At 47.5% G+C, this 21472-nt stretch overlaps 1 protein-coding gene across 3 annotated transcripts in view; it reads right to left on the bottom strand.

Moving 5' to 3' along the window:
• Nucleotides 1-2358, bottom strand: part of CHD5 (chromodomain helicase DNA binding protein 5) — an 83061-nt gene extending 80703 nt beyond the window's left edge. For 2 of the 3 annotated variants that reach the window (XM_026659979.1, XM_026659980.1), the window contains exon 1: nucleotides 2236-2269. The gene's annotated coding sequence lies outside the window, so the exon portion shown is untranslated. Of the gene's footprint in view, nucleotides 1-2235 lie in introns of all 3 variants that reach the window. The other variant, XM_026659981.1, reaches the window with a different exon arrangement.
• Nucleotides 2359-21472: the final 19114 nt, after the last annotated feature.

Here is a 21472-nt window from a genome sequence, read left to right as displayed (position 1 = left end):
ATTTGGTGACAGGATCTGCAATCACGGCACAACACCCAGGGGTACGACTGTAGTAGGTAAGCTTTAAAACGTAATCATCCTTGCAAACGGTCAGCTAGGAAGGAAAGTCTCACCCCTTCCATCCTGTGTGTCTTCTCGCTAATTAGCAGTTGTTTGGGCCATTCTCTCTCTTTGCAATCCACCCTCAAAGTGAAAACCTTTAGGACTCAAGAAAAACTAAACCACTGGCAGAACTAGATAGATCCGTGTTTGCCCAAATTCGTACCCGTCTCCAGCGGTGCTTACTTCTGTAGAAAGATTTAGCTTCCAAATGAGAAATTAACTAACCACACCAGGCAGAGCTAATTAAAAGCAGACTAATCTGCTGCCCCTTGAATTCAAGGTGCAGGGCTTGGGATTTAGAACACTAAAGTACAAACTATGGTCCCTGGGACCCGGCAGGGTCGAGAGCCCTTTCCACAGTCCTTACAACAAAGCATTTGGAGGGGCGAGCAGCGAGCGCTGAGTTTGGGGAGGCTAGAAAGCGGCTTCCTGCTCTACACGGCTCTGGCCAGAGTCTCCCCAGATCCATTCATAGGGCCAGGGCCAGTACACTCTGGATGCTTGGCACTGCTCCAGCAATGCCAGGCAGCCAGAACCCCAGCTGAACTGGCTATTCAATCCAGGTTGACACGCGACTTTGCATCGCCGGAGCGGGGAAAGTAGCCAGTGTGCACTGGTGACTCTTGCCCTCCCAGTGGCACGAGCATGAAGGGCAGCCAAGAAAGAGTTTGTAAAACGATTCCGTTTTACATTATTTTCTTTGAAAAAACCTGAGGTTACAACCTTGGCTCCTCCCCTCGCCCACCTTCCCCACCTCCGCAGTTCTCTGCACGAGAAGCCCTTAGCACAACCCTCTCTGAGCCATACAGCTTCCTCCATCCAACATGCTCCGTGCTCTGCCACGGGCTTCATTTAGGACAGCGCCCAGACCAAGCGGCCACATGAGGAGCATGCAAACATGGTCTTGGAAAACCACCGACTCACACCTTCGTCCCTGCTGCTAAACGATTCCAGGGAGAGCAGTGACTCCATTACTGCTGCAGCGCCCAACGCCACCCTTCTCCCCAGAAATCACTCCAGGGAGAACACACCGGGCTGGTCCCATTCCAAAGCCAACCTGAACGCGTGAAGAAGGGTCCCTCCAAACTAGCCTGAGTCGATTTAACTCTTCTTACAGATATTTTCAGAACTCAATCTCTCTGGATTTCCCCAGTTTCACTCTTTACTCCCTGGACACCCATATTGTGTTTGTTTCTCCCTTTGGTCAGATAAATCGTCCCAGCCATTTAGACAGACGAAGCCCATCCAGGTCTCAGAACCAAAAACTACAAATTTGAACCCTAGCATCTTCATGTTGTGGAAGTTATTTAAGCAAAAGAGGGGTTACAGCAGCCACCAACCCACCTCTGTGCATCTCCAGAGCTCAACCCCTACAGCAGCTAGCAAGGAGCATTCTGGGTAATTCTATGCAAAGGAGCACCCCCCGCATTCAGACACATGCAGAACTAGTGGAGACCAGGTGAAGGAAGAGACAATGTTTGTAATCTCAGTTTTCAAGCTTGGACATGTAAGTTAGAGTGTTTAAATCCACACCTCAGACTCCAGCGCTAAGCGTCAGACATTCCAGGGATCCTTATAATCACTGAGTCGGACCTCCTGCCTAACACAGGCCAGAGAGCATCACCCACTAATGAACCCTTAATAAATAATAATACTCAAACCTTCACATCCCAAAGCCTGCGCCAAACACGGGCTAATTAACTGTCACAGACTCTCAGAAGTGGGTAAGTACCATTCTCATTTCACCAGTGGGGCCATTGAGGTAGAGAAGTTAAGTGATTCACCCAAGGCCATAGTGAGTCGCTGTCAGAGCCAGCATATGAATTACGCAGGGCCTTGCTCCCAGCCCTGTGTGCCAATTCACTATATTGCTCAGCCTCTCCAGGCACTCAGGGGAGTGACCGCCAAGCTGCAGGCTCAGCTGTGGCATCACCCAAGTCTGAGAAATGGGCCCCCCGTCACACATCAAACTAGTTCCCCTTAGTAAAATACCTAGCTCTTATCTAGCCCGTTTCCATCCCTAGACCTCCGACTGCTCCACAAGGGAGACCAGCAGCATTATCCCAAGCACACAGCCCGTACACAGAGGCCAGCAGCTGCCTGCCAGCCTCACTCAACAGTGGGAGATGTTACCTCTTTCTTCCTTCTCTTGACTTTGGAAGTCTTGTTTTCTTTCAGCTTTTTGGATTTCTTTTTCTTCTGCGCAGTTACCTGCTCCTCTGGATAAAATTCCTCCAGCCCTTCCAGCACTCCATCCTCTTCTTCTGGAGACGACACAAAGGGGGAGGAAAGGGAGAAGTTACACAGCCAGGTTCACAGACACACACAAAGTACAGGAATTGTGTTTGATCCCATGGGAGAGCATTGGCCAAGCAGCTCCATCAGCCGATGGGATACAAGGACATGTCGCCTCGCTCAAGTTTCTGTTTATTGTCTGACTCACGTCCAGCTGTTAACATAGCTGTCCCAAGTTACGCTTTGTCTACACTGGCAATTGAACAACAAAACTTTTGTCTTTCAAAGGTGCTAAAAAAAAAAAAAAAAAAAAACCACACACACACACCCCCACCCCCCGAAAGACAAAAGTTTTGCAGACAACAAGAGCCAGTGTGAACAGCGCTTTGTTGGCAGGAGTGCTCTCCTGCCAGCAAAGCTAACCCCACTTGTTGGGGGTGGAAGTTTTTTGTCGGTAGGAGAGCCGACAAACAGCAGCTACACTGCGTGACTTTTAGCAGCCCGGCCGCAGCTGTGTAGTGTAGACATAGCCTTACACTAGCATTAGTTGCCTCTCAGGCCAGCACTTAACTAGCTGCTAATGCCTCATGGAGATCCTTGAAAGACAAGTCTCAAGCAATCGAAGTGTCAGCCCTCATTTCCAGCTTCATGGACCCAGTTGTGTACATGCTGCTGCCCAATTCACTTGTGCAAATGGCTGTCTGTGCTCATGTAACTGGTGTACAAACTCAAGTGGAACGCACTGCAGACACCAAATCGGAGGATGGGGTTAAAAACTAGTCCCCAAACGGTTTCCCCTGTGTTTCTCTTCCCAGTTGTTAGTAATTATCACAATTATTCTTCATATCACCGTATGAAAACAGTCCTACTTGTATGCAAACAGTTTGTATGAAAACAGACCCTTTGATTTCTGGTGGGAGGATTGTGCAGCAGGGACAGGGGGTGTCAGCAGAAACAGTTTGTGACACTTTGGGGATGACTGTGATGCCACAGAGCGGAGGCAAAAAGCTGCTCTACAGGATCTGCAGAGTGCTGGTGTCTTTAAATGCTGGAGAGGCAAAGCTGCCAAATGTCTGGTCAGCTCCCAGTCGGTTGTTTGGGAAGTAGATAACAGTACAGTATCATTGCAGGTAGAAGACAGGCAGAACGAACAGCGGCACTAGATACTGATATTTAAATGTGGATTAAATCATGGGACCTGGAAAGTCAGTTTGCAGCCAGAGATCAACGTTCATACTTTAGGGGAAGCAAAGGGATTCTTACCCCCCCGCCCGGTGTGGTCGCTGGAAATCAGGGACGGAGGGATTCTTGAGTGGGCCAAGTGAAGAGTAAACACAAAACAGAGAACTAATTTTTGGTGCAGTTATATGTTCTGATCTGAATCAATTTGCTATGGCATATCGCCGCATATTAGCCCAGTACCAGCGTATCTTGTACCATGGCCAGCCTCTGTCTCTCTCAACAGCCAGCCTGCTGCAGTGTAAGTGATTCGTAGGAAGCTGCTCTGCTTCCACGGTGCTGTACGACAAGCGACACAACAGCGAGGCAGGTACTCTGCTCTCGTTCATTTCACAGGGAATTAGCATTGCTCAGCCATGGACAAGTCTTAGGTCACAGGTATTTGGCAAGAGTATTTGGCGGTAACTGATACCTTAAATTTTGTCACAGTGCAGGTTTTGATGGATGCTAGGTCATAAAAGGGGGCCCAATCTTGCAAAAACTTACTACAAGGCATAATGCTTCCACCAGGAGCAGGCCAGTGGGTGCCGGAATGGCATTCAGCGCTAAGCTGATAGGAAGTGTTTGCAGGACTTGAGTCCCAGGTTTATATGGCTACAGCACTTTGAAACTTAAAGAAAAGATTTGTTCTAGTCAAGCACACATCACGCACACAGCTCTTCAGTGGAGGACAATGTCGGGCTGTTTAGGCTCAAAATTTGGGTTTGGTAAATTGATCAGGGTTGGGGTCATCCCCACAAAGCCTAGAATTAACAGCAATATCTTCATTGTTTCATCTAGGTGTCAGTGCAAAGAGTTCTCTCTTGGATGCATCTCTGTGGACACTGCCAGTGGGACGAGCCCGCGCACAGAGCCTGGAACCTCATCTCCAGCCTGCCGTACAACTGGTTTGGCCATCAGAAGAACAGCTTTGGTGTTCAAAAAAGTGCACTGCTATTATTTAGCAACCCTGGTGGGGTATTAAACAGGAAAGCTGTTTGGATGGTTAGCGCAGCATCAGAGGCAGATCATGCAAAGAGGTCTCTAGTCTCTGACACTAATCTCCCTTTGCATCACCAGGGACATATACCAGGCCAGTTTTTCAGCAGGATGGCAGTCCCCAGCAAGCGGGCAAGCATTGCTCCAGCATTCAACACAATGCAGTGGGAGGGGGCAGTTTCTGTTTGCTCTTACAACAGTGCCACTAGAAACTAGCTCCCAGAGAACTGGAGCTCAGTGATGCACCGTTTACAGCAGGGCAGGTGAGTTTTGGTGCAGCACAAAGTGCAGACTCCAGCGCTGGCTAGAGAGAAACATCCACTCCGAGAGAAGTCCTTATGGGATTTACTGCAGGGATCCAGAAAGCGACACGGACTACACGTGACGTGCCACTGGCCAGGCTTGCTCCACGGTCCAAACTGGGTGAGAGTCTAGCTACTGAACAAACAGGATTCGGTTTTCAAAGGGCCCTCTCTGTCTCAACGATCTGAGGGGTTACTGGCAAGACAGAGAAAACGCAGGGAGGGAGATTGCAGGGGGATGAAAGGGGGCAAAGAATCATTTGCGGCTTTCAATAATAAATGTATTGTCTGGCGGATAGAACAAGGGGTTGGAAGCGAGGAACTCGTGGGTTCTCATCCAGACTCCCTACATGGCCTTGGGGCAAGTCACTGACTTCACTGCCTCAGCTTTCCCCATCTGCAAAATGAAGCTAAGGACGCTTGCTCTCTCCCTCCCAAGGGAGCTCGTGAGGACTGACGTTTGGAAAGGGCTTGGAAGCCGCAGGGGGCACAGTATTACTGTTACTGCACGGAGGGGCTGGGGCTGGGCTCCACAGCATGCAGCGCCAAAGCAGAAGGATCATCTCTTTTTCTCCCGCAGACGCCCAGACCCACGAAGCCCCCACCACTGGCCTGCTCAGAAGTAGAGAGAGGCGTCTGGACGCTCCTAATATGCTGCCTGCCATTGCTGATTTGGGCTTCTAGGTAATGAGGAAGCATTAGGCTTTTTATTGTTTACCCTTTACCTTTTGAAATAGATCCTGTTAAAATGGATTCAATTAAATGAAAGAAAAGAGAGAAAACAAGTCTCTCTTCTGAGCGTCTTCCTGCCCATCTACCTCTGGCTGCACGTTCCAGCTCCTTCCCAGCACTGAAGGCCGTAGTGATGCTATGTCTTGGGAGAGGCTGTGGAGCGGCTGGGTGCTGCAATGACCCTGCACACACTCCGATGGCCCCACTGACTCCTGGACAGACACAGAGCTGCCTGCACCGGAGCAAAGCGAAGAGTCAGCTCAAAGCATGCTGGCTCGACTGCTTTCATCCATCTGCTGCATCCCCACCAAGGCAAAGAAGCTCGGCGCTAATTGCAATGTACCCTTTTATTTTCCTGTCATCATTATCTTCCAAAACTTGACATTCTTACTAATGAGCCTTGGCATTTTGTCAAATTGTTGCATTTCCTTAAGATCCAGTTCTGCGTTGTACTCTTCTGTTTTCTTTTTGAATTTCTAAACTTATACGGTAATAATACTCCAATCTCATTATACCGGACAGATTTTGTGTTCAACTTCAAAACACAGCAGTTTAGACTTTGCCAAAACAAGCAGCTTAGCTCCATCTCAGTGACATTTATTAGACAACTGACAGGACCATGCACTGCAAGCAACACACTTCCCTCACCTCTGACAGGACCAGAATAATCTCCACTAAAAAGCACCAGATCAGAGTTCCTGGCCTCTCTATCAGGTGCATGAGGCTCTATATAGAAGCCATTCAGCATTGTTTGATTTTATTCACAACACCCTAGAGAAAAAACAATCTTTGGGGGCAGGGAAGGGGACTTTGTATCCCAATACAAATGTAGTAGTGATGGGATTCAGCCCCATGGACCGAGTCTCTCAATGGGAGAACGGAGCCCTTTGCTTTGAAAAGAAGTTTTAAAGACTTAAGATTTTTCATAATGGAGCTGGAGCCGAGGACTCCATCTGCAACGAGAAACATCCTGGCCTGTTTTGTGCTTTTCCCACAGCAGTTAGTGCTCCGAGTCAGTCACTGCAAGATGCCGTTTAATATTGAGTGTTGGTTCCTAGAGATCAAGATGTCAAAGGGTGGGGAACGAATCCAGGCAAAGATACCCTTGCTCTTCAGTGCACGTACATGTTATACACACAGCAGGCTAGGCATATAGCTGCCTCCCCACCCCTTCTGCTTCTGCTGAATGCAGAATTATCCCAAAAGATCCCAAAATGCTTTGCAGACTGTGCCTACAAGGACCACTTCCCCCACATCTGGACTAGCCATTCTGCTATTCAGGGGGATAACTTCTCCAGCTGGAACTCTGCCTCAGGGAGATGGAAGGCAATCTTCCCAAACTGACTTTTGGCCAGGACACTGCATTTAACACCCTTATGCTGAGACAAAACGTGATGGGATCTTAGATGAGCACAAGAGGTCAAGACTGTTGGCTTCCCTTCTCATCTCAGCCTTTAGCAGCGGTGTGGTCCCTAGCTCTGTACTGGGGCACTGGTTCAATACAGACGTAGCAGGAAGCTAAGCTACCTACTTAAACACCAGCACCATTTCCCCCAATAGTTGGTGTTTTCCCGTTTTTACATCTGTCATCCAAGTACTGACCGAACCCAACCATGCTCAGCTTACAAGAGATACGCTCAAAGCCTGAGGTAGCCTAACTACTCGTGAGCTTCTGGAGACCTTGCACAGGTGCGCAGAGACTGAGCAAATGCAGCCAGGGTTGATGGCTTTGAAAGACAGAGATATCTTGTATCACATATGAACAACCTGGACAGACAGTTGGAAGGAACCAAAAGCTACCTGTGAAGCCAGAAGGTGAGCAACCCCTCATCTGCAAGACTTGTATTAATTGAACCTTTCCTAGATCTTCTGTGGGCTGCCCATTCCACTCCAGGCAAATGGAAACTGGAGCCACTGGCCACTTTTGAAGACGTTGGTGGTAACTTCCCAACTACAAAATGAGGATAACGATGCTTTGGAGAGATGTTAGAGCTACCGATGAGAAGCACAGGAACAGTGCTAAGTGTGGTCACTTTCATTAAATCCAACCAGGAGACTGAGGCATTTGGGCAGAATCTTGTTTTGCTCAGTAACTGAGACCAACGTGCACCAAGTTTGTTTAAAGTCAACGCTTTCACGCCACACTCCTGTTCCCACGCACAGCAGCTCACTCACACGACTCTCATAGATATGAAAGCTCCAACCCAAAGGTACCGCGCAGTAAAAAACAGAATCCCCAAGGACGTCCAGTGACTCTGCCGAGCACACGGAGAAATCGCAAGGCAGATTCCGCTGCATGTGATGAAGAGAGTTTGATGCTTAAGCTTAAACGCAAGATTGTGAACAACAGCCTGTCAACCTTGAACCAGAGTAAAGAAGCTGAGAGCAGCTGTGGCAGTTCAGAGGAAAAACGCCTTGCATGCCCTGCCTACCTGCTTTGCAGTGGATTTAAACTCTCTCCAGCATTAATGAGTCCAGAATTTATGCATTTCAGCATTCAAGTTTCTCTCTCACACACACAATCTATCCCCCGCCCCCCCAAAAAACATGTTCAAGCCAAGCAAACATCCGGTGCTGCGATACAAGCACCCTACAGAGACTTCACCCCGGACAGTCCCTCTGGTTTACGTGCGTTTGTTTTGTTTCTAGCGAAAGACCATCCCCTCCCTTGCTGACAGAACATCTCCATAGTAGAGGAGAAGCCTCCTGGTTTCTATGAGCTCTCCCTCCTGCACGGCTTGTGCGAGAATGCTGGGCCCCGATTTGGCTGGGATATTTTTAATTGAACGGAACGGAAAGATAAAACACTGACCAGGTCACTCTCATTAGTCCAAAAGAAGCAGAGGCATCTGCTACAATCAGTCACTTGCTGGAAGCTGCAGCATTGGAGGCCGAACTGGACCAGCTCAGCTTCTCTCAGAAAATGACAGCTCCAGTCAAAGGTCTGGGCAGAGCAGAAGCCAGGCAGCTGCAGATGAAGGCAAGGGAAGGAGCCTACATGGGGAACAAATCTTTGATAATGGGCTCTTCAGACAAGCAGGGGAAATTATAACACGATCCCGTGGCTGGAAGTTGAAGCGAGACAAATTCAGACTGGAAATAAGCCGTACATTTTTAACAGTGAGGGCAATTAACCATTGGAACAATTGACCAAGGGTCATGGTAGATTCTCCATCACTGACAATTTTTAAATCAAGATGGGATGTTTTTCTGAAAGCTCTGCTCTAGGGATTATTGTGGGGAAGTTCTCTGGCTGGGGCTATCCAGGAAGTCAGACTAGATGATCACGATGGTCCTTTCTGGCCTTGGAATCTATGGGGCTATGAAATTTATGAAAGGGAAGTCAGGAATTCCCACAAGTTAGAAACGCTGCTGTTTTAGCTGAACGACTAGAGATGCTAAACTGTTCAGATGTTTCGTGGGGGCCAGGGGTGCAGTGTGACACCAGGTCCAAACATGCATTTCGAGCTATTCTCCCTTTCAAGGCTTTCAGAAGAAGTGACAATCCTCATTCTTTTCCCAGCTCCCAAACACACTGAGGAGCTGAAAGCCAGCCCCTCGGGGTTGGATTTTAAATCCAACAACCCTACAGTGTCTGCATTAATGGGTTCCAATTTTATTAGAGAAGGGGAACAATTATCTAGCCAGCGACTGATTGAGAAAATTGAATTAAACTTTCTTTGCAGGGGGAAATAAAACTCTTCAAAGGTTAACAATGGTTTTCAGTGAAATTCATGCTCGTGAAAGTTGCTGCATTAGCAGCCCTGGACACTGAAGTCCTTTGCTTATCCTTTGACAGCTACAACCTGGTCAGCATGCCATCTGCGAGGAACCGGACAGAGACTCACCAACTCCTGTGCAGACGGGACAAGAGCCACACGTCCAACTGAGCAATTCAGCATGGCTGAGAAACAGGCCAGAGAGAGACTGCTGAACTCTAACCACCAGCTGTCACGTAGAAAGAACACAAGGGCAATCCTTGTGAAGACCTGTGTTAACTGAAGGACCAAGGTGCCAGTCCCAGCTCTGCAGGTGTGTGATGTGTTATGGAGAGGTGACAGCTACCGTCCTATAATAAGGCTCATTTGGATCCCCCTTGTGACCCTAAAAAAAACATATCCTCATGCTTCTAATTCTTGGTACACATCTCACTGAGACCTAAACAACGTCCTGAGCACTGGGATTAAACTGAACCAACTGACATTAAAAGCCACTGGAGAAAGGATGATGGGAACGGAGAGTATTTGTCACTGACCTCTAAGCCAGCCTGTCCGTCACCCCTGACCTGTCCCTGACCTCTGAGCCCACTTCTCAAAGTGAACAGAAACTCCAGGACGTGGCACTCCTCTTCCTGCTCTCCTCACCAAAACACCCTCGCAGGAAACAGGCTGTTATAACCCAGGTGCCCCGGCCTGCACAAAACACCCTGGTCTGAGGGAGATGCAAGCGCTGAGGCCAAGTCAATACTAATTCAAGCAGCACTAACTCAGGTATGATACCTACTGCTTTTCAAGATGGAGAATCTTACAGCGTGAGAAACAACTTGACATTTTCTCTTCTGGAAACTGTATATTCGTTCTTTCTTCATGTTTTCCATAACTTCAAAGCAGCGTTATCTCCACCAATAGCACATGTTTTGTAATCAGAGTATGGAAAACATGCTAATTTGAAAATTTTAAACACCTCCATACAAAGAACAATCAGTAAATGTAATTCTGCATATGGAGATTATTGGTAACTGAAATGAAAAATCAGGAAGAGAGAGGATGCAATGGTGATAGGTTTTGCAGGTGAATTTGAGATGCACTAGTATCCTTAACAGGAAACAGCTGGACACAAGTTATTTTATTGAGTTCATGTTAATCTACCACACTCCCATCTCTCTCCAGCACATGCAAACTCACACTCACTCATTTCCATGGCTCTATTGTGGGCCCTGATTATCTCTCTGATTGCACTTCAGTCAGGTGCATTAAGAGTAAAAACCAGAGGGATCTTAATAATCTCCTCCAGAGTCATTTCTGGGAAGGAAGAAGAATAGAACCATTCTTGACACTGATGGGGAGGCATCCATCTGCCAGACATTCAGAATTCTTCATGCTTTGGAAAATTAAGGACAGGATGGAGATGAATAGCTGTGCAGCTTGTAAAGATGGGTGTTTCGCTCCTGCCCTCATGTTTTAAATGAAATATGTTCGATGGGCTTTCGGAATCTCAATCCCTTATGGATGACAGTCCACATGATATTGGCACCAGGTACCCTTATTACTGCCTGACCACGGGGGTTGCTGGATTTTTGGGCTTGTCAGAAGTAGCATTATCAGCCCCTATTTTGCAGGAACTCTGACTCACTCCTGTGCCATTGCTCTCCACTACATGTGTTGCATTTAGGCTTTCAACTCAGGAGAACATTTATTTTAGCAATGTAAGGAAATGAGAGGCGCTGTTTGGACCAAATTAACTATGGGTCGAATTCACCCTTGTGCAACAGCCAGCACAGTGAGATTTCGGTGCCTGGTGCTGATTCCCTGCAGAATGGTACAATTGGCCCTGTTGGCATAAGCAAGTACAACTCCATTGTTTCCTATGGATTTTTAGCCATTTGTGCTAGCACCAATTTGGCCAAAGTGGCTGCTTTAACAACTGCGATAGGCGTTTTTTAATTTGTGGATATAGCTTTGGTTTGCAAAATATCAGCCTCTATGTACAAGCAGAAACTTTTTCCTTAAAAAATCCCAAAACTGAAAACAAAGAACTACTGGAGGGCCAGCACCAGCCCTTGAGCTCTTCTACTGCTGGAGACCCTCACACAGAGTTAGCAAGGTAATTACGTGCAGTTCTGCAGGAGGATGTCACATATTAGGAATTCCCAGGAATAAATATTTGGCTGCTTTGGGGGAGGGGCACTTTCTGTGCCCCACGTGGCCGGAGGTGCTGCCTTCCTCCCCCCCCCCCCCCCCCCCCCCCGGGGGGGGGGCCCCCCCCCCCCCCCCCCCCCCCGGGGCCAGAGGAGCTGCCTCTCCCCACTGCAGCCCCAACGGTGGAGCTGGTTCTCCCACCGTGGCCCCGGAGGAGCTTTCGTCTCCTGTCCCAGTCCGGGTCCACAGGAGCTCGCACTCCAAGCCCCAGGCCCAGAGGAGTTCTGTGCCCCTGACATGGGGGCGCCTGGGCCTCTGCTTGCCACCCACCCCCCCCCGCCAAGTAAGGTCTCTAGCCAATAGCAGGACAGATTACTACTATATTTATTTATGTCACAACTAAGGAAATCCATCTCTCAGTGCTCAGCTATCAGTCTTACAATTAATAAACCTCCCTGTATAAGTTAAGCCTTTATCTAATTATTTCCCTGCCCTCCCCTCATGACAAATGCCGTGTGATCTCTGTTCCATTGAGAGCACTGACATGTTACCCAGTTCTGCCAAATTCTACCTTGGCCATAGCTGATACAGCCCAATAAATACTTTCTACCAGGATGCCCCTGAAATGTCTGCTAGCACAGCAGCTGCTTTCTATTTGGAACATACTCAGCACTTCTGTCAGCTCAGCAGGTAGGTTTCAAATGTGCCAGGTACAGCCAGGTAAAGCAATCAGGAAAATAAAAGTCTTTCAACTACTGTGTCAACTACTAAATCTGGTTTAGGCTTCACTGAAATGAGTCTGTTGGCCTTAATAATGCCCCAGGATAGTCCCCAAGATATGGACAAACCTCAAGAAAAGCAAAGGGAAGTAAAAGTGATACAAGAATCATAGGTAAAACATCAGTGGAGAGAATGAGGGGGGTAAACATACAAAGGCTGGGAAAGAGAAGACCAAGGGAGGCACATGAGCCATCCGTAAATCCCTTCCAGGTAACACTGCAAATGTAAGGAAAAGATTTTTCACCCCCTCAGAAGGTGGTAGGTCAAGGAGCAGTGCCTGACACTGAAGAGGGAAAAGTTTAGACTCGGCACCAGGCAAATATTCAGAGCAACTAGGCAGAGAAAGGAAACTTCCAAGGAAAATGGTCTCTAGGCACAGTCACCACAGATGTCAAAGAATGGGGCCAAAAAGTCTTTAGTAGGGAAGATGTAGAGATGGAATCCTGCATCCAACGGGAATCAGGCCAGACAGATCCTTGTCACACCCCACCAGGATTCTACAAATGGCTATTTGCCCAGGGTACAAAGCCACATATATTCTGGAAAAGCATATGTTGCTCCAGCCATCACTCTGCTTAGCTCTAACAAGTGGCGTCAGTTCCTCCCCAGTACAAAAAGAACCAGTACAGTAAGTAAGGAAAAATTAAAAACCACTCCAATTTTCTCTTTTGCCTGAGGTTTCAGCTAGTTATTTAGGCCTTCAGCTACTCACCCCAGGCAGGGATGTTCGGCATTGAGGGAAGAGAAGTAGAAGTCACAGAAAGGAACTAAGGGCCAGATCTTCAAAGGTGCTGAGTCCCCACAGCGGCTGTTGATTGGGAATAGAGCTGTGGCTCAGCACCTCTGAAAATCCACCTCTAGAGCTTTTCACCCTTATTTCATCCATGACGTTCTTTCCCCCCTGCAAGCGGTGGGCCTTTTGGGCAGGGGTGCAAAGAGAACTAGAGGGGAAGGGGGACCCCACTTTCCTGGCAGGACTCTGGGGCGCAGGGGGGTTAATCCCCACACCACTGCAGGCTCGGAAGGAGGGTTAGTCCCATTATTGGGGGACTTGCCCAGCGCCGGGGCTACAGGTGAGGCTCAGAAAGTACCTGCCCATGGAGCCTCTCCCTGCTTCCGAGGGCTACACAGACCCCACACGGGAGCTGACCTGGCAGAACCACAGGTTAACAAGGACCCCTCTCCCCCCCCCCAGCCCCGAGATCCCGGCAGCCTGCCCCCCCCCTTCACCGCAGGGCCCAGGGACTGGCACCCTCATCCCATCCTGGGGCTCCCCCGGGATACGGTCCCCAGGATCTGCCACCCCCTGGCCAGGAGGGGACCCAGCCCCCTTCCCTCCCTCCCTGCAGAAGCTGAATGGGCAGCAGCCACCCGCCCCCTCCGGCGCCCATCACCGCAGCATCTCCCCAGACAGCAGCGCAGCCCTGGGGCTGCCCGTCCCCCCCGTGTGCCCTGCGCCCCGCCAGCGGGCACCCCCCGTCCCTCGGCGCGGCCCCCCTACCTGACAGCTCCTCCTCGTTCTCCATCTCGTCCCGCGGCTCCCCCGGGGCCCCCGCCGGGCCCCGCATGCCCCCGGGGCGCGGCGCTGCCCGCGGGCTCCCACCTGCCGGGCGCAGGCTGGCGCTGCGCGGCGCAGGGTGAGGCGGCTCCGCGCGAAGATGGCTGCGGCGGCCCTGGGTGGGTTTTTTTTTTTTTTTTAGGGGGAACTCCCCCTCCCCCCCCCCCCCCCCCCCTTCCCCTCCTCCCCCGGCCGCTCTCTCCTCCCTCCCCCGCTCCAGCCCCAACCCCTCCAGCCCGCAGCGAGCGCAGGAGGGAGACACACACACACACACACACACAACTGGAATTACACATGCCCAGATTGTGACGTCCAGTCTGGTTACCCTGGCAACCGCATCCCATCGTTTTGGCACCAGTCCTTAGCGGGGGTGCCTGGGGGGGGGGCAGGCTGGGCGCTCCCTGCTGAGAAGGGGCTGGAGAGTGGGGCAGGGGGCAGAGGAAAAGCAGGAGAAATAGCGGGATCTGCAAGCGCCCACACCAAGGGCTGCTTTTAGGGGACCCGCTGTCCCAATGGTGTAGGGACAGTCCTGATATTCAGGCCTTTGTCTGATACAGGCACCTATCCCCCCCCCCCCCACCTGTCCCCATGTTCCACACTTGCTGTCTGGTCACCCTATGCCGCGGCCACACCTTGCCCGACGTGGGCACTGCCCGGCCGGGAGGGGCCAGGCTGGCAGGGAAGGGGGCAAGCCCCGCTGCTGCATCCCAGCGAGAACACAGGCTCTGCAGGCCCTTAGTGCTCAGTCTCCCCTAGCACTTGGGGAGCAGCCCTGGGAGGATGCAGAGAAAGGTCAGGGACATGGCCCACGTGTTACCTGCTGCCCAGGAGCCCGAGGGCCAGCACCAGCCCTTGAGCTCTTGTCTCCCCCCAAGCCCCTGAGGCAGCACGCTGCCCACGCAGCCAGGTGCTCCGTTTCTTTAACGAGCAAGCTGACAGGCAAGGCAGCCTGGAAGTGAAGTGCCCACTGATGGAGTCCTCCTGGCCAGAGACCCTGCCTGGTGGAGCCCATTCGTGCCAACCTGGCCCAAAGGAAAGGAGACAAAGAGGCTACTGACCTTAACTAGCGCCTCTCCCTGCCCTAGAGACATTCTCCTGGAGAGCCGTGGGGGGTGTTTAATCCATGCCCTCGCTGAAAACAAAAGGTGATCGCCAGGATAATCCTAGCAGGAGAGCCCAGCCTCTGACCTTGTCACATTCACTCATTTCTTATGAGCTTTATAAACGGCATCTGCATTTCTGAATAATTCTCCCAAAGCTCTTACTGCATGTGGACTCTCACAGTGGTACTAGTGATAACTTCACTGAATCAGAGGGGTAGCCGTGTTAGTCTGAGTCTGTAAAAAGCAACAAAGGGTCCTGTGGCACCTTTGAGACTAACAGAAGTACTGGGAGCATAAGCTTTCGTGGGTAAGAACCTCACTTCTTCAGATGCAAGACTTCACTGAAGAGCTGGCCACAGCCAAACTCACAAGCACTTGTGCTACTGCCTGCAGTTTTCTAAAAGCACCTTGAAGAAGCAATGGTGCCCTTAATGCATTACATCTCCCTTCTCCCACCAGCCAAAATGACAAAAGCATTATTTAATAGGGCTGTAAGTCAGCACATGCAGAATTGCACTCATCTTTTGTCCCTGTTGTTTTTTTTTAATAAACCCCCAAATTATAAATCTAGCTACTGTGTATGAGCAGCAGGCTAGCTTCTTTTCATAGTATCAAACATATTAAGCCTAATTCAAATGAATAAAGCCACAAAGCTATACATTGAGAGGACACAGCAACTCAAACACCAAATCCAGGGAGAGAAAGTTGAAGAAAGCTTATTTAAAAAGAGAGCATTCTGTTGAAATGACTCCCACGCCCTATTTATTAAGGGGACTGGGCATACCTGATTACTTGCCTTTCAATGGTATTTTTATTGTTCCTTTCTTCTGAAAAGACTAGCCACAGCTTTAAAAAAAAAAAAGGAATAGTCAAGGTTTAAAAATAAAAATCACTGCATCCCTCCACATGACTATTTAGGGAGAAAGAACTTTGAGTGCAAGGATGTCTCTTCCTGCATATCTCTAGGCTCTAAAACACCTTTGGTTGTTGGGACCAAAGCAACATTGAGAAGGGAAGGTGCCTGTGTGGTTATACACAATAGTTTTTATGTTGCACGAGCCCTGGATTCAGATTCCCAGTTCACACAAATCAGAAGATGGCCTCCCCTTTCTAATCCTGAGTCTACATTCCCCACACCACTACTGCTCAAGCTAAGGCTAAAACAACTGACAGCCAAATTTGGAGGAAGTTTGCAGATTGCCTACTAACATGGTTGGCTGTAACCTGGTTGCCATTTTCACACACCAGAACTAAGGAAAAGGTCTGCTGAGATGGACTAATACTAAACCAAAGCAATTGCTGATGGAATCCCTGAGCCCTGCTAGAAAGTTCTTACCACATATGTGCTTCCACACCATTGCATTGTGGATGCGCTTTTGACTATCAACACAGAGTATTTTAACAGCCTAAGCCCCTAAAAAAAAAAAAAAAAAAAAAAATCTGTTCTTTAATTTTTATTTATTTTTATTTATTTTTGGCTGAGTTCAAGCTTTATGCAAAAAAGGCAATTCAGGTTAACAGTTTGGGAATTGTTCTGGTTAAATAAAATGGGGAGAAAGCATTAATTAGATCTATTCAAACCCCATGCATTCAGGGCATGAAGATTACTTGCTGTTTTGTCGTGGGTCAGTGCTAAAAACACTGTGACTGAAATTAGTGAGTCACCTGCATCACCTCCAGGATCGGTGCTACAATGTGCTGCCACTGAAGAGGCTCACAAGCTTCAGCTGGTGCAGAGCTCAGCAACTCTGCTCCTAAGGAGACGGTCAAACATCGCACCTGTGCTTCATGGCATGCCCTCCATTTCTAGTCAGTTCAGGTCTGCAAGTGAAGGTGTTGTCACAAGATTTAAAGGCTTGTCTACATTAGAAAAGATGCACCAGTTTAACTAGATAAATTTTAAATCAGTTTAGTTAGGCTCATGCCACTTTATAGACAAGCCCTAATTCTCAAGACTGTTAGGACTGCTGGTTGCTATGCCGATAGTTCCTGAACTTCATTGCCCTAGACTACAAGCAGGACAATCACAGTTGAGCATCCTCACCTGTGAAACTCTTCTCTGGCATCTCAACAAAGCCCAGTTTTTGCAAGTTTCAGGGTCTATTACAAAGCATATTTGTTTCTGCATAACATAACTCCAACAGGTCTCAGTGGAATTCAATGCGTCTGCAAGAACACTGAGCATTGATTGAGTCACATCTCCCCCATTGAGTTTGAAGGTGACAGGATAATGTGCTACAGAAGTACACTTCCTCCAAGGATCTCAAAGTGCTTTACAAAATATTCATTAAGCTTCACAACACACCTGCAAGGAAAGTAACTTTTTTATTGGTGGGGAAATGAGTCTATATGTAACTTGCACCAGTTTAACTACTAAGTATTTTAAAATCTATTTAGTTAAACCAGTGCAAACCTATTAACAGAAAATGGGTTCACAACTGGTTTATATCAATTTAGGTAAACTTAGTAATTTACCAGTTTTAGTTAAACCAATGCAAGTTCAGGGTGTAGACCAACCCTAAGTGATTTACCCATGGTCACATAGCAACTCTGTGTCAGAGATGGAAATAAAGCTGAAGAATCCCATCTCCAGTTCCTGCTCTACACACTAGATGAGCTGAAATTGTCTTCCCAAGTCAGAGGCTCCTTTTAAATAACAGTACTCATCTGAATGTTACACAAACACCAGATTTTTACAGGTAAGAAGTTGATACAATTCCCCATAAATACCCCTGAAATTCTTTATCTAGGTGTGCCAGGGAAACTGGGACAGAGAAAGGAATATCCATTAATCACAAGTCATCTTGACTAAAAACCCACTCTTATGCAAATGGTAGTTGTTAATTAGCACTGTAATGATACCTTTTTAAACCAAAGGTGTTACTACAGAAGTTTACCATGATTCTTCTTTAATTTGCAACTAGACAGAAAAGTAGTAGGATCAACATTTTAAAACTCTTTCCTGTCAAGTAACTAGGTTTCAACTGAATAGCCTTACTAAAAATTCTGTTTCTATGGGTGGGGTTTTTTGTTGGTTAATAATAAAGAGAGTTTAAATACAGGGCAAGATTCTCTCAATGCATCAGCATTATTTGTCATTTGGAACAAATATATTTAAAGAACTAAAGCCTGGAAGAACAAATACATATGAGCTCAGCAGTTAAACATTCTGAGACTCCAAGTACAAGATCACATCAAGTTGCCTTATTCAGGGAGATGCTTACCACTGCTTGCTGGCAAAAATGTAACTGTTCTGCTGTCATACTTGCTGGGAATGAAACTCAAGTTCTACCTATTGTCTATGCTTCAAGACCAGTAAACCTGAACACACTAGTTCCACAATTCTGCTGTCTCAATCATTTTGATACTAGATTTATATTGCTTTTACAATCCAGACCTCGCTATAACATGGTCCTGGACCATAGATGGTTACCTTAACAAAATGTTACCAGGTCTCTTGATTTGACTGTAAGTGTAGCCAGTCAGCCCTTAAGTAAGCCAGGACAGATGGTATTCCATGACCAAGTGCTTGTCTGGTTACAGCCTCCATTAACAGTTTGCACCCTCACCACTGTTACAAGCTGTTTTGCACTCATGCGGTAGACTAAGTTAAAAATTTACTGGATGGATGGAGTCGTGTTGGTGTCAACGTATGAGGATTCAGCAAACACTGTAAATGAACACAATGTGGGAGGGAAATCACGCTGATGCAAGAACTGCAAACATGATTGCACATGGGACAGACAAAATTGTCCATGGCCACTGCAAGTTATTGATCCTTGCTTTGTGCTGTTCACGTTTTTCACAGCAGGTGTTGATGCATCTTGCTTCAAAGTGGTTAATGGCAACACGACAAATCTGCTGCCACCCTGTTGTGGGCTGTTGCTTCCTAATTCCTGAAATTGACCTGACAGGCTTTCGAGTTTGATGTCACTGTATCTTCATACCATTTGTACTGACCACCATGAGAGCAGGGGCCTTGTTTTAACTGACAAGAAAACGTGGCCTTGGGTATTCTCAAGTCTACCATAAGAAGGTGGCCAGACCAACACAGCTGAGCTATTATGAGCTTGCTTTGAACCTAGACATCTGACAATGATTAAGGATTTCAGTATTAGGCATTTTGTCCTGCCATTTGCCCTTGCAAACAGATTGAAAACAGCGCATATGGAACTGACAAGTCTCCTGATATGGCGGCAATATGTTGTCCACATCTCACAACCATATAGAAGTGTTGTTAGCACAACTGACCAACAGACATTTAGCTTAGTGCTTGTTTTGATGCTTCTCCCTATCATTCCACTGGCAGTGACAACATTCCAAATGCAGAGCTAATCTTGGCTATGCAATGGGTAATCTCACCTTCTGTGACAGCACACTCTAGGTAACTTCTCCATGGACTTGAGAGGAGCATTGCTGATTTGAGTAACTGGGTGGATGTGCTCATCCCCTGGCACAGGTTGGTACTTCAATTTTCTTCAGGCTAGTTGTGAAATCAAAGCAATTAACTGCACGAGCAAAGTGATCAGTTATAAACAGAATGTCCTCAAATAGAGTGAGTAACCAGTGCATAGTCATCAGCAAATAAAAGCTCCTTAAGTAAGTACATCTGCCACTTTTGTGCAAGCACAGAAACATTGTTTAATCTGCAACTTCCCATTGGTAGGGAACTAAATAAATACTGTCAGTGTTATGAACATGAACATAACTGAAAAAAGGATGGAAAAGAGCGTGGAAGCTGTTTGCTGCCATTAGTGACCAGAAAATGGTTTGATATCTTGCCATTTTCCCACCACTCTTGCCATCATCCCATCCTGGAAGAAGGATCATATGACACAACAAACTATGCAGGGCATCCAAAGATGAAAAACAGTTTCTCCAAGTCCCTTGCAATTTACATAATCAAAAGCCTTGGTAAGCCAACCACCACCATATGAAGGGCTGCGGCGGTTTTGCTCCAGGCATTTTTCCTGGAGCTGATGAGCTGCAAAGATCACATCTACAGTGTCCCTATCCAAACTGAAAGCCAGGCTTCCACAAAACAAGTGTTAAAACTTTTCAATTTGACCCAGGCAAGGATTTTTCCAGCAACAGAAAGTAGGGAAATGCACGATTATCAGTTTTTCCTATCAATCTTATGTTTATAAAGGTGACTAACAGTGGCATCCTTGTAATCCCTTGGCACTGACTATTGTTCCCAGATAATACAGAAAAGCCCTGAAAAATGCCTTGCAATAGGGTAGCCATCCTGCTTACAAGATCTCTGCTTGGGGTGGCATCTGATCCAGGTGCTTTCCCTTGTGACATCTACTTGACTGCTGTTATGGGCTCATATAAGGTAGAAGCTAGTGCAAGCTCTTCTTTTAATGGGTAGTGTAGAAGAGCATTCATTGTTTCCTTAGAGATGTTGGAAGGGCAGTTAAGCAAACATTCTGTTCATTGAGCAAGTATTTCTTTTTTGTCCGTTAAGAGTCAATTGCCATTCAGTGTGCAGAGGGGCCACACATAGCACAGAGACCAGCAAAAGGAGTGTTGGGGCCTTTTCGGTCTGCTGACGGTTGTAACTCTGCTACCTTCTTTTCCCACCACGGGTTTTTCATTTGCTAAAGTTTGGCCTGTTTTGCTCAATAATATGCAGCCTTCAACTGCCAAATCCTTATCTGCTATGTAGGCTCAATGGATAGCATGGCATGAGTTCAACAGCTGACATATTCAGGGTCATTCTCATCAAAACAATTCTGATGGTTCCTCTTTAATGAAGGTGAAAACTTCAGCAGCTATGTGTCGTATCCCAAAAACGTTTCCAGGCTGTCTCAACAGCCACTGAGTCTTCTGTAGCTAAGGGAAGTGCTTCTGCTGGAATTCAGAGTCAGTTTTCCAAGCTTGAAATATTTATTTTCTTCACTGGCTTGAGTCACTGTCTATGTTGCTTGACAGCAACATGAAGAGATATTTGACTTCTCACAAGCGTACGATCTGACCAAGAGTTGGCACCTATCATGATGCAAATGAGCTTAACATCATGGAGATCTCTTCACCATAGAATAATGTAATCATGTCCAGTGTTCTGAAAAGGGGTCTTTTACTTACTGGCCTGCTGAAAACTTACTGGTGATGACTAGGTTGTGCTCAGTGCATTTGTAAAGTAGCAGCAAGCTGTTGCAGCTCGCATTAGCAACTCTGTGATGACCTATCACATTGCCCCATAATGCATAGTTCCGGCCAACTCTAGTATTGTAATCATCCAGGATGATCAATCTATCATTACATGGAACTGACCTGATGATATTATCAAGGGTATGATAGTCCTCCTTAGCTTCACCTGCATAGATAATTCTCAGTGCATATGCGCTAATGACAGAAGCGCAACGACCTTTAGCAAGGCTGACACAGAAGAGCATACGTTTGTCATTAACTCCCTTCAGCAATGACTCAAAATTGTGGGCAGTCATAAAGCAGATGGCAAACCCGTGTTCATCCTCAGACTTGCCAGTTCAATAAAAGGTATAAACACCCACTTCTTCTAGCTGCAACTCACCAGCTAGTCTTGTCTCACTGAGTGCAGCAATATCTATATTGTACCAT

Source organism: Terrapene carolina, unplaced genomic scaffold (genome assembly GCF_002925995.2).
Source record: "Terrapene carolina triunguis isolate 2854851 unplaced genomic scaffold, T_m_triunguis-2.0 Scaffold714, whole genome shotgun sequence".
Classification (NCBI taxonomy): domain Eukaryota; kingdom Metazoa; phylum Chordata; order Testudines; family Emydidae; genus Terrapene; species Terrapene triunguis.
The sequence above is the reverse complement of the archived record's forward strand: the minus strand, read 5'-3'. Positions and strand labels throughout refer to the sequence as shown.